At 38.9% G+C, this 12,898-nt stretch overlaps 1 pseudogene; it reads left to right on the forward strand.

Annotated features, from left to right (window-relative positions):
* The first annotated feature begins 1,872 nt into the window (after nucleotides 1–1,872).
* Nucleotides 1,873–7,884, forward strand: LOC100602746 (annotated as a pseudogene).
* The last annotated feature ends 5,014 nt before the right edge of the window (nucleotides 7,885–12,898 follow it).

A 12,898-nucleotide genomic window follows, 5' to 3' on the forward strand; every position in this document is an offset into this window, starting at 1 on the left:
ATTATAATTTTTTGATAATCATTCTCTTATGTAATTTTTGAGATAGAAGCTGTGATATTATTTGGGGAGCTGGGAGCAATTTGGGGCTTGTTATGGGCATTTTTCCTGAATAAATTATTGAAAGGAGACTAAGGAAAAAATTATGAGTATTATAAAATTGCTGATTACATGATAATAAACAAGGAAGTCATCTGGTTATCTTTGTTTTTCCTTCTGATAGTGCTTCAGATTTCTATAGATACAAACATCTAGGTGATTGTATGAAATTGTCACCATTTCCAAAGTATTTTCTCAAAAATATATGATGGAGGTTCAATCAGGCCTATGATGATAGGCTTCATTTGTGTGGGTGTGACTAGGGAGGGAGAAAATATCAAAGTACGAAATAGAACATTTCTGAATAGAGCTACACATGCTTCAATTAGATAAATCCTAAGATTTCTGTACCATCTTCACATTCCCAATAATTCCATTTCTACAGACTCCTGTGAAAGGAAGAAATTGGTTGGCATCTCTGCAAGCCCCTCCTAGCCAGAGCAGTCAAGAAAATGCCATACAATGTGTCCCCTTGCTTATTCTACTCAACATGTGCAGATCTTTGAATTTGTGTCTTTTATTAACTTGGCTTTTTGATAATATGGTCATGCACCACAAAACAATGTTTTGTGAAATGATAGACCTCATAGATGACAACAGTAGCCCTATGAGATTGTAATAGAGCTGAAAAAGTTCTATTGCCTAGAGACATCATAGCATAATTACTTTATTTTAAAAATAAATTTAGTGTAGCCTAGGTGTACAGTGTTTATAAAGTCTGTATTAGTCTCCAATAATATCCAGGGCTTCACATTCACTCACCTCTCCCTCTTTGACTCATCCAGATCAACGTCGAGTCCTGCAAGCTCCATTTATGGTTAGTGTCCTACCCAGTTGTGCCATTTAAACATTGTTTTGACCATATCTTTGTCATACCTTTCCTGTTTAGTTTCACAAATATTTATCATTGTATTATAATTACCTACAATATTTAGTACAGTAACATGCTGTATAGGTTTGTAGCTTAGGAGCAATAGACCACACCATCTAGGTTTCTGTAAATACCCTCTATGATGTTTGCAAAATAACAAAATTTTGTAAAAATGCATTTCTCAGAATGTATGCTATCATTAAGCAACATGTGACTGTATATGGTAATGGGACACTTATAAATAAAAGAGATAAAATGGTAAAAATCTTGAGTAGCCTTTCAGAACAAACTGCTGAGAGAAAAATACATTGTGCATTGTGTTTGTAAATTTCCAAAGGAAATATATCACGAGGACAAATTGATAGAAGTGATCAGGGTTTTTTGAAAGCATAACTGTATTGGTGTATAAAGGAATATGTATGATTTGAATTAATTATTTAACAAAATGGATACATGTGGAAAAGACAACGGCTTTTTTTTTTTTTTTTTTGCCTTTCTCTGAAGGACAACTGTTACAGATGCTCTTAGATTTTACATGCAACATAAAAAAACTTAAATCATCTTTAATTCTTGGGTGCAATATTTACAAACAGTAATAGCTTATATTTATATCACTCAAAGGTTTGCAAACCTTTTTTCTACATATTTATTACCTTATCCATATTGGTATATGGTGGGCAGATGGGAATTTGTCTTTCTTTTACTTAAGGGAAATTAGCTCCGAGAGATTAAATAGTTAATGGGGCAATATAGGAACCTGGTCCTCTGAGCCCCTGCGCAAGGGTTTGCCTCCTATTCACCACACATCTTTTGGGCTCTGGGAGCGAATGCTTCTTATGGCACCATCTTGAGCAAATAATTTCAGTTTTTTGTTTGTTTGTTTGCTTCATTTGCTCCCATATCAGATGGACGATGTTTCAAGAATTCTTGGAGATTTACACCTAATTTGTGTTTTCTGTTTTGCAGAAGAAAGAGACATTATACAAATGCGAGCTGTTGTCACAACAATGATAAGAAATCAGGAGTCGAAAGATGTGGAGTAAGGGGGAATTTCAGAGAAACCACAAAACACAAAATAGGAAACAGAAACAGGAGAAGATTGCTATGACAAAAATGCAGAAGGTGAAATCTTTGGCAGCCTCTTAGTTCTCTGGAGAATATGATATTGTCAGGCTGAGGTGGAAGAATCACATGGTCATACTGTAAGTGCTATGGTTCTGAGTGGTAATGTTATTGATCAGTTTTCAACCTGAGATTTGTAGTGATAATCCCCACAAGTTGCTTGAGATCCTGAACAGTGAGGTTTTTAGTGAGTTTAACCATCAGTGCTTGAAAACTTGCCTACGGGGGGCAGCACAAATACAACTAAACTTAGGGGCAAAGCATGAAATGCATCCAGATTCAGTTTTGTTTCAGGATCCGCTTGCAACTGAAGCACTGGCTGCACAAGATTCGGCTGAAGGAATGTATATAAAACAGAATATTCCTGTATGATGTTAGTTTTAAAGGTAGATTTTTGGCAGTGGGAGGGTTAGCATTAACATTCATAGTGTCACCTGTTATATATGTATTATTTTGATATTTTAATATTTTAGAATACAGAAATGAGTATGCTAATACCATTTTGGAGAGATAATGCCCATATATATCACTTGGAATTGTTAGAAATTGGTTGAGAATCAAAGATGATCCCTTCTTATGAACTTGGAATTGTTAGAAGTTGGATAAAAATTAGAGATGATCCTTTCTTATGACTTCAGCCTAGGAGTACATTGTAGAGAGCCAGGACCAAATCTGACACACTGAAACTTTGATTCCTGATTTTCAAACAAGAAAAAATACTAGGTGATGTAAACTGGCTTAACAAGAAGTTATGAATCCAGAACCTGGATGTCAGATATAGATGATCTAGGCTGAGGTGCCTATTCTCTGCCCTTTGCCCTATCCTAAAACTGTATGGATGGAAATGAGGCCACCTTTTGCTCTGAACTGGTGCATTCCTTCCTCACCACCGGTCAATGAGGTCTTAAACATTGGGCTTTCCTCTACAAGGGGAAGGATAGCACTGGCAGCCATCCACTGGCCCAGCAATATCCTGGATTGAGAGGATATCATTTGCATTACTTGCTGAATGAAACATAGTGAAAATGACTGCAGATAACCTCAACTAAGTCCAAGACATCATTTTCAAATCTGGACCAGCCCTTGCCCTCTAGACTGAACAGAGATTCCAGTTTCCAGGAGAGTAGATGAAGTAATGATAAAAGCACCTCCCAAAACTTTTGCCTTGGTAGATTTTGGATTCAGGAGATATCTGGGTTTCCATTCCCTTCAAATTTTCAATGACAGTGACTTCCAGTTCCCCACAAATTTCCCTTGATTTCCTGACCATAGAGCCACATATTCATGTTCTTTCCATCCATATATTAATACATGGGTATAAGCCAAGATATAGGACTTCAAGCACTTTGCAGGGACGCCCAGTCCATCTCACTGACCATGTATTCTCAAAGCTTACCACTGGGCCTTAAGCCATTTATTGAACGTAAAGCATGCAATAAAGAGTTTAAGGGCTCTTTTATTTCTGCCACATCCAGAATGCTTGGTTTAGTTAGGATCTGAAAAGGAATTGTATTTAAACTTCTCATTTAGATTCTTCTAAGGAAAATGCCAAGAAAAGAAGGTTGTGATCTTTTTCTTGGTAGTTTCATAATAGAAAGTCTTAAGAACAGTTACAGTTGTTGAAATCCACCCTCTCTCTGATTCATTGAATTGGAGATAGCTATCCAACTACTAGTTGTCCTTTCTCACTAACTCTCTTAATTATTTCTAGGTACTACAGAGTGGCACATAACTAAACATTATCAAGGAATTTTACAGCCCTAGGCCTTCTATGACTGTGTATTACAGTCTGCTGTAATCATTCTAATGGTCTAAGATGTTGCAACTAATTTACCCAAGACCTGAACACCAGAAGTGCCGAAATTGTCTGGGAGTTTTATTCTGCATCCAACCATTACCAGGAAGGAGGATGTATTACTTCTCATTTCTTTACAAGTGTCAGTGCAAATCCAGCCATCAAACAAAAGTTAGACCTAAAAGCTTTTAGATTACAGCGATTATTACAGATTTTACATGAGATAAAAACGTAATTGCTCCATTTCCTTTATTCTTTCTTTCATTTTCTTCCCTCTCACTGTATATTTTAGATTGTCCTGCTTGACTGCCAGGTCAGACCCAGCACACAAAGATATCTGTCATAAGACTGGGGAGCTACAGTGTTCTTTTCCATAAGAAATGAAATGCTTGGAATTTTTCTTCCAAATGAATTACAAAACTTCCATGGTCATTTTCATTTTAAATTATTTTATGTCTATGTAAACTCATGCATTGCCTATAAAGGAATAATATTTCTAGCCATGTGGATAGTGACAGAGAATGAGCTGAAGGCAGCAATCCTTCACAGGCAAAGTGGTGCATGCATTTTTTTTCATCTTGCTTCTTTTTTCCTTTTCCATATTCACTCATCCTTTTAAATTCTTTGAATCCATTTTTTCCTCCCTCGCTCCCTTCCTATCCTCCATCTCTATCTTTGTCATTTATTAATTCCTTTTCTTCTTTTCCTCCAGACTTGGATATTTGTCCATCCTCTCATAATTCTCTTTCATACACATTCTCTGACTTATAGGTCCTAAGATTCTCATATTCTAACATTAACCCTCTGCTTAACAGGGTATGTTTATAAACTATTTGACTGAGGAGGAATTGCCCAAGTTATCAAAGACATCCTGTCAGGAATGTCAACCTTTTACTCTTGTTCATGCTCAGAGAAACAGTGCTGCAGGGATTATAGCCTGGAATATGGTAGACCCAGATTTTAGATTTGTTTGCCCTTTACCTCCTAATACCCATTTTCCCCTAAGTTTACCTGGGCATATTTCCCAGTTTGCTTTGCAAATGTGTTGCCATATAACTGCACTTTGTCTAAGTCTTTTTAAAAGAAACATGGTTTACTTGCACAAAACTGATCAGTTTTGAGAGATCGTTAATGCCCTTGAAGTGGTTTTTGTGGGTGTGAAACAAATGGTGAGAATTTGAATTGGTCCCTCCTATTATAGTATTGAAATTAAGTCTACTTAATTTATCAAGTCATGTTCATGCCCTGATTTTATATACTTGTATCTATCAATAAACATTGTGATATTTGATGTAATAAATAAATAAATAAAATAAATAAAAATAAAAAATAAAATAAAATGAAACTGAGTATGTTTTCTGTAGTTTCTGGGAAGAGTCCTTAAATAGAGAAGGAACTCTGTTCTTATTATCTACCTTATGTCCTGAAATGCTTGCGTGATGGCTGAAGCTCCAGCAGTCATTTGTAACCATTAAGACAAGAGTCTTTTCCTAGGGAGGATGAGATAGAATAAACTGATAACTTTGTGGATTACTCATAATAGTCCTGAATTGCCTATATTTGTGCTTTATTGTTAAAAAAAAAGTGAAACAGATCAACTTTTATTATGTTTAAACTACTTTTCTATTGAAGTTATCTATTCTATGCAGCTGAATCTAATTCCAACTGATGCACCCAGATTTTCCTAATTCCTGTTTCTACCCCAGATGCCCTGCTGCTTATCTGAGTTTCTGGAATGATTTCTCATTTGATTACTTCCTACATGGCCCTGTTTCCTAATGCATTAATATTGGGTTTGCCAATAAGAAACTTTTTAGAGTTGGAATATTGCTGATCATTTCTGTTTGCTAGATTTTGGTAACCAAATCATTTTGACTTCTAGGATCAGCCTTTATTTACGCTTTTCTGCCCAATTTTGATCTATGTTCTATTCTGCCTGTAAAATGTGCCCCAAAGTCATGCACATAACCTTGACCTTTGGGTTTTGGTGGTTTGAGACCATTTCATTGACATTTCTCAATATCAGTGAAAATTCTAGATGTTAATTCTTCATATTTTAAAAATTTTCATGTTGATTCTCACTTTTTTCCTTTGCTAAAGTTTATCTCTTTATTTCTATTAACATTTTTTCATTAGTGCGTCCTTGTTATATGTTCAAAACAAAATACTGAACAACTTAATTTACATATATTTTCTGATGTAACTTACATCTGACAGTTTAATCTTCCTTAGTACTTCTGGTGAATGCCTTTTAGAATTAGAAGGAGGAAAATTTTACCTAATTATAATAGTTTACATATGCAAATATTATCAGATTTAATAATCATGTTTCCCTAGAAATGATGAACAAAGCCACATGTGTTTTAAGTGGATCATAAATCTTGCTGATTAAGTTACTGTCCTGAGTCATTTACTATAAAGAAATTATAGTCATTAAACCTCTAAACTTTAGCTTAGCTCATTTCTCAAGCAGAGGGCCTCTGTGTTTAAGATTTAAACATGGACCTAGAAGCAGCTTCTCCACTCCTTCTCGAATCTCCACCTGGTTCAGCCTGCCCGCCTCCACTCCTGCCTCCACCATTTCCATCAGGGTGATCCAGAAGTCCTACAAGGTGTCCACCTCTTGCCCCCTGGCCTTCGGCAGCCACTCTTACACGAGTGGGCCCTGTGCCCCATCAGCTCCTCGAGCTTCTCCTGAGTGGGCAGGAGCAGCTTCACGGGTGGCCTGGGCGGATGCTATGGCCGGCCAGCAGTATGGGACCATCACTGCTGTCACGGTCAACCAGAGCCTGCTGAACCTGGAGGTGGACCCCAACAACCAGGGCATGTGCACCCAGGAGAAAGAGCAGATCAAGGCCCTTAACAACAAGTTTGCCTCCTTCATCAACAAGGTGCGGTTCCTGGAGCAGCAGAACAAGATGCTGGAGACCAAGTGGAGCCTCCTGCAGCAGCAGAAGACAGCTCAGAGCAGCATGGACAACATATTCCAGAGCTACATCAACAACCTTAGGCGGCAGCTGGAGACACTGGGCCAGGAGAAGCTGAAGCTGGAGGCGGAGCTTGGCAACATGCAGGGGCTGGTGGAGGACTTCAAGAACAAGTATGAGGATGAGATCAATAAGCCTATAGAGATAGAGAATGAATTTGTCCCCATCAAGAAGGATATGGATGAAGCTTACATGAACAAGGTAGAGCTGGAGTCTAGCCTGGAAGGGCTGACCGACGAGATCAACTTTCTCAGGCAGCTGTATGAAGAGAAGATCCGGGAGCTGCAGTCCCGGACACACCTGTGGTGCTGTCCATGGACAACAGCCGCTCCCTGGACATGGACAGTATCATCTCTGAGGTCAAGGCACAGTACAAGGAGATTGCCAACAGCAGCCAGGCTGAGGCTGAGAGCATGTACCAGATCAAGCATGAGGAGCTGCAGACGCTGGCTGGGAAGCACGGGGATGACCTGCGTCATACAAAGACGGAGATCTCCGAGGTGAATTGGAACATGAGCCAACTCCAGGCTGAGACTGAGGGCCTCAAAGGCCTGAGGGCTTTCCTGGAGGCCGCTATCGCAGATGCCAAGCAGCATGAGCAGCTGGTCGTTAAGGATGACAACACCAAGCTGTCCCAGCTGGAGGCCGCCCTGTAGCAGGCCAAGCAGGACATGGCGTGGCAGCTGCGTGAGTACCAGGAGCTGATGAACGTTAAGCTGGCCCTGGACATTGAGATCGCAACCTACAGGAAGCTGCTGGAGGGCGAGGAGAGCCAGCTGGAGTCTGGGATGCAGAACATGAGTATCCATACGAAGACCAGCAGTGGCTATGCTGGTGGGCTGAGCTCAGCTTATGAGGGCCTCACAAGCCCCGGCCTGGGCTCCAGCTTTAGCTCTGGCGCGGGCTCCAGCTCCTTCAGCTGCATCAGCTCCACAAGGGCTGTGGTTGTGAAGAAGATCGAGCCCTGTAATAAGAAGCTAGTGCCCAAGTCCTCTGACGTCCTGTCCAAGTGAACAGCCATGGCAGCGCCCCCGTTAGCCTACCCTTCCTGTGGCTGTCCCAGAGTCCATGAGAAAGGCTGCTGTGCAGGAGAGCACGGCGAACAGGAGACCCACCTGAGGCCTAGCCCTCGCCCTCAGCCCACCCGCAAGGGAGTTTACTGCCTGGGGTACCCCTCTTTCCCATGCCCCCAGCTACAAAACAACTCAATTTTTTTTTTTTTTTTTCAAAATAAAACCTCAGCTGGCTCTGAAAAAAACAAAAAAAGTGAACGTTGCTTACAATGAAGAAATCGATTGAAAATTTAGAGAAAATAGGCCGGACGTGGTGGCTAACTCCTGTAATCCCAGCACTTTGGGAGGCCGAGGTGGGCGGATCACGAGATCTGAAGATCGAGACCATCCTGGCCAACGTTGTGAAACCCCGTCTCTACTAAAAATACAAAAATTAGCTGGACGTGGTGGCACGTGCCTATAATCCCAGCTACTCGGGAGGCTGAGGCAGAAGAATCACTTGAACCAAGGAATCGGAAGTTGCAGTGAGCCAACATCACACCACTGCAGTCCAGCCTGGCAACAGAGCGAGACTCCGTCTCAAAAAAAAAAGAAAAGAAAAATTAGAGAAAATAAGCAAAAATTAGATGCCCCCGGACGCTTAGCAATTGTTGTTTTCTCTTTGGCTTTAATATCATACCTTATTGCTATGAACTCATTTACACTGAAGATAATTTTAATATGGATTAAGAAAAAGAAAAGTATAATACCTTGTATGATACATAAACACTCAGGTTCAGATGAGTGAACAAAATAACCAGAGTGAGAGAATACTGTATCACACGGCTTGATTAAACTTAGTGCTATATGCTTCCTAAGGGAAAAGAAAGGTAGCTGGATTAAACAGAGCAGTGGAAATTAGAGAGAACTTGACATTAGCACTGAAATGTTTCACTGAATAAAATCTAATAAATATGAGAACAATGAAAGTTAACTTCTCCAGGAAAATAAAGATGGACTATTTAGTGTGAATTAAGACTCACTAGCAATGTCTTCTATTTGCAGTGTATATAAGAGTTGAAAGTACTTTCACACAGATTCTCTCAATGTAATTCATGTAAGAACCAAGGGAAAGGTGTAACACATATATCCTTATCTATATTATACAGATTTGCAGCCCAAGACTCCAAGGTTCAGAGATATAAGTGATTTGGCATTAGGAAGTGACAACTGGAAAATTGAACCCAGGCTTTCAGACTAAATGACAGTGCCATGTCACCCTATACTGCACAGTCAACTGAAAGAGTCAGCCTGCCCACACAAAGGGGCTGTCAGTTGAAGGGGAAGAGTCAATTCATTCTCTATTGCACTGGAAATCAGGATGAGGACCAGTGAGTGGGATTTACACGGAGGCTGATTTTGCCTCAATTTGAGGAAGAACTTTCCAACAATTAGAGCTGTCTAACCAAGGAACAATCTGCCTTGTCAAATAAATAAGCAACCTGTTACTGAAGGCATTTAAGCCTAAGCCTATAGACCACTTCTCAGGAATACTAGAGGAAAGATAACTTGAGGGACACATTGAACATCTAAGACTTTATTCAACCTAAAGATTCTGTAGATGATGTAGGATGCCATTTGAAGATGATCTACTTGGAAAGATGCTTGTGGGCATTAGAAACAATATAAGGAAAATATTGTTATTGCACCTTGGACTTCAAAATCTTCAGGTCATATCTAAGCAATCCTGATGTGCTATGAAATGATGCAATCGATGTGCAACTCTGATATTTCTTGCAGAAGCTCCTTTTAGCTGGATTTTTGGTTCAACTGGTGCATCCAGACTGGTTGAATGTGATGGGCTGGAGATCCACCTTCTAATAGGTTTAAGATCTATTTCTTCTTATTGATGCTCCTGAAAACATTGCTATTTCTGGAATCATTAAGAAAGAATATTTCCTCTGTTAAAATATCACCTCAAACTATGTTTTGCGTTTCTTTTAGGGGCTTGAGAGTTCTCATAAGACATAGCAAAATAATTGAGAGTTTGGGGGGCAGGTAGGGGAAAATTAGGAAAATGTTTAAATCTGGGGTAGAATCAAATTTAAGAATTTCAGCCAGGCATGGTTGCTCACGCCTGTAATAACAGCACTTTGGGAGGCCAAGGCGGGTGGATCACCTGAGGTCAGGAGTTCAGACCAGCTTGGCCAACATGGAGAAACCCTGTCTCCACTAAAAATACAAAAAAAATGTAGCCAGGAGTGGTGGTGCACACCTGTCTTTCCAGCTACTCAGAAAGCTAAGCAGGAGAATCGCCAGGAGACAGAGGTTGTAGTATGTGGAGACTGTGCCACTGCACCCCAGCCTGGGTGACCGAGCGAGACTCTGTCTCAAAAAAAAATTTGAGCATGGAATTAGTGCTAAAAGGGAATCCAGTTTGCCATCTGCCCACACGTGCATTTCTCACTTCCTTTCTTTTGCACTGCTGTGAAGCACAAACATTTCCTTATTCATCTTGTGCTTTTCCAATGGCACAAATTAGTTTTCCAAGGAAAATTTTTTGTCCTCAAGCAATTGTATTTCATATCTGAAAGTCAAATGTTTGAAGCTTTGCATGGGAGACCCCAGCGTGGCATTTAAGCGCTTGTAGAGTCAACTAAACTTAGATTTTACCCTGAACCCAAGAACAGGGCAAGGTCATAAAACACTCAGAGACTCAATGCAGCACAAACAACTTTCGATCATGGCTAGGAGCTCATCCTCCACCTCATTTTTTCTCTTATTTTGAGGAAAGAGAGAGTCACATTTATGTTTGACTTTTGTCTAAGTACAAAGATGCTATATAGCAATAGTGCAATAACAATATTTTCCTTATATTGTTTCTAATGCCCACAAGCATCTTTCCAAGTAGATATGGCAATCTTCATATTTTATTTATTTATTTAAGTAACTCTAAGCTTCCATTAGTCACAAAAGATCAGGCCCAAACTAGAAATAAAAATAACTTTTCTGTTACTTCAAATGATAGGAGCTCCTATCATTTGCTGTTATTAATAACAACTTTTTAAAGAGAGCTAAACTGTGTGTGGGAAAGCATGAGCTGAGCACCAGGTTCAACTGGACCCAGGAACTTAAAGTCAGCCAGTGTTGTTCATTCCCTCTCCATCTCTCAGCTTTTCATTCTCTGTGCCCAATTGGTGCTGTTACCCTCTCACTAGACAATGACTTTCAACATTTTAATTTCAGATACCAGTCACTTGTAATATTCTCAAATAACATGTATTTTAAATTAAATATGACTATAGTATGGTTTTCATATAAAATATTAATTTAATATAAATTTTCAGTTTAAGGACTCTCTCAGCTTCTGTGTTTCTGCTGTTTTCATTTGGCAAAAACAATATTTATTTATTTTTATTTTCCAAAGTAGTTTTTGCTGAGTTATTACATTTTAACTTAACATTTATTTACTCTTTAACTTTTTATCTTTTCCTTAAGTTTTTTCATTTTTAGTGTAGAGAGGTTGCTTTTTAAATTAATTTCTGATAAATTATGTTTTTGATGCTATTTGACATGGAATTCTGGTTATTTTCCAATTGTATTCTATTAGTACATAAAACTACAATTGATAGTTGTACTTTGACCTTGTATCCTGTGATGCAGCTGGAATTATGTATTAATTTAGCTTATTTAGTAATAAGATGTTTTGTGCAGTGTTTAGGATTTTGTCCACTGACAATTTTTGGTGTTAGCTTTATGTTTACTTTTCAATTGTTAAGGCATTTATTTTAAAAATTATTCTTTCTTTATTTCACTCTTTAGATTGAATGTTGAATAGTCCTGATGAGTGTGAGAATCCTTGACTTGTGTCCTACCTTAACAAAAAAGCATTCCGTGTTTCACTATTAAGAATGATGTTAGCTGCCAGTTTTTCATAAATACACTTTTATCAGATTGATGAAATTCCCTCTATTCCAAGATCGCTGAAATGTTGTTGCATTTTATCATATTTTTTGCATCTATTTAGATTATGATGTATATTTTATTCTATAAGATTGAATATGTTGATTTTTTAAAAAATTTAAACCAATCTTACATTCATAGGATCACCCCCCACAACGTATTTATTGCTTAATTTAATTTGCTAATATTTTGCTGGGAATTATGTGTATATTCTCATGAAGAATATTATTAATTTATATATTTTTAAAGTATTTTTCACTCTTTTTCAAGGCATTGTTTATTTCATAAAATGGAAAGTATTTCCTGTCTCTTCTGAAAACATTCTTATAAGAATGGTATTGTTGGCCAGGAGCGGTGGCTCACACCTGTAATCCCAGCACTTTGGGAAGCCAAGGCAGGCAGATCACTTGAGGTCAGGAGTTTGAGACAAGCCTGGACAACATGGTGAATCCTGTCACTACTGAAAATACAAAAATTAGCCAGGCATAGTGGTGCATGCGAGGCAGGAGAATCACTTGAACCTGAGAGGCGGAGGTTGCAGTGAGCCAAGATTGTGCTATTTGCACTCCAGCCTAGGTGACAGAGTAAGACTCTGTCTCAAAAAAAAAAAAAAAAAAAAAAAGAATGGTATTGTTTTTTATTAAAAGTTTGATAGAATTTACCAATGAAATAAGGAGTCTAGGCCGGGTGCGGTGGCTCACGCCTGTAATCCCAGCAGTTTGGGAGGCCAAGGCGAGCAGATCATGAGGTCAGGAGATTGAGACCATCCTGGCTAACAAGGTGAAACCCTGTCTTTACTAAAAATATGAAAAATTAGCTGGGCGTGGTGGCAGATGACTATAGTCCCAGATACTCAGGAGGCTGAGGCAGGACAATGGTATGAACCCGGGAGGCGGAGCTTGCAGTGAGCCAACATTGGGCCACTGCACTCCAGCCTGGGTGACAGAGCGAGACACTGTCTCAAAAAAAAAAAAAAAAAAAAAGAAATAAGGAGTCTAGAATTGTCTAATTTTTGAGAATATAACTTTTTCATGAGTATAGAGCTATTCATATTTTATGTTTTTTGTCTGTA

The sequence above is a fragment of the Nomascus leucogenys genome, chromosome 4 (genome assembly GCF_006542625.1).
Source record: "Nomascus leucogenys isolate Asia chromosome 4, Asia_NLE_v1, whole genome shotgun sequence".
In the NCBI taxonomy this organism is placed as follows: Eukaryota; Metazoa; Chordata; class Mammalia; order Primates; family Hylobatidae; genus Nomascus; species Nomascus leucogenys.